Genomic DNA, 462 nt, shown 5'->3' on the forward strand with positions numbered 1-462 from the left:
TATTTACCATTTCATAGTCTGGCACTTCCATTCTTTTTTTCAAACTCTGTACAAGTGGAACCAGTGATTCCATTCTGGAAAAAAGCCACCACACTCAATTACACATCACAACCACCTCAACCAAAATAACAATAGCAAATGATACATTACATTTAACATAATAACATGCTTCATATGATAGATAGAGATGTTCAAATATCATCTTAAAATATTGAATCAATGTTCTCTACTGTTTTCTTACATAAAAGATTACGGATTGTGTTAAAGGTTGGAAAGCACTCAAGAAAATGAGATTTCTGCTTTAAAAATGGGAAGTCCTACTGTGACTTCAGAAATTATTTTGGGAAGGTAGGAGGGAGATGAGGGGAAAAAAAGAATATAAATGTATTTATTACCACTTAACTGGACACTTAAAAATGGTAGACAGTAAATTAGATATGTATATTTTATCACAATAAAAAA

The 462-nt window shown here is 31.0% G+C and overlaps 1 protein-coding gene across 1 annotated transcript in view; it reads right to left on the bottom strand.

The window, feature by feature from the left end:
- LOC105807199 (chromosome unknown open reading frame, human C5orf22) overlaps positions 1 to 462 on the bottom strand; it is a 30290-nt gene that overhangs the window by 10051 nt on the left and 19777 nt on the right. The window lies entirely within an intron of this gene.

Source organism: Propithecus coquereli, unplaced genomic scaffold (assembly GCF_000956105.1).
Source record: "Propithecus coquereli isolate 6110/MARCELLA unplaced genomic scaffold, Pcoq_1.0 Scaffold154, whole genome shotgun sequence".
In the NCBI taxonomy this organism is placed as follows: domain Eukaryota; kingdom Metazoa; phylum Chordata; class Mammalia; order Primates; family Indriidae; genus Propithecus; species Propithecus coquereli.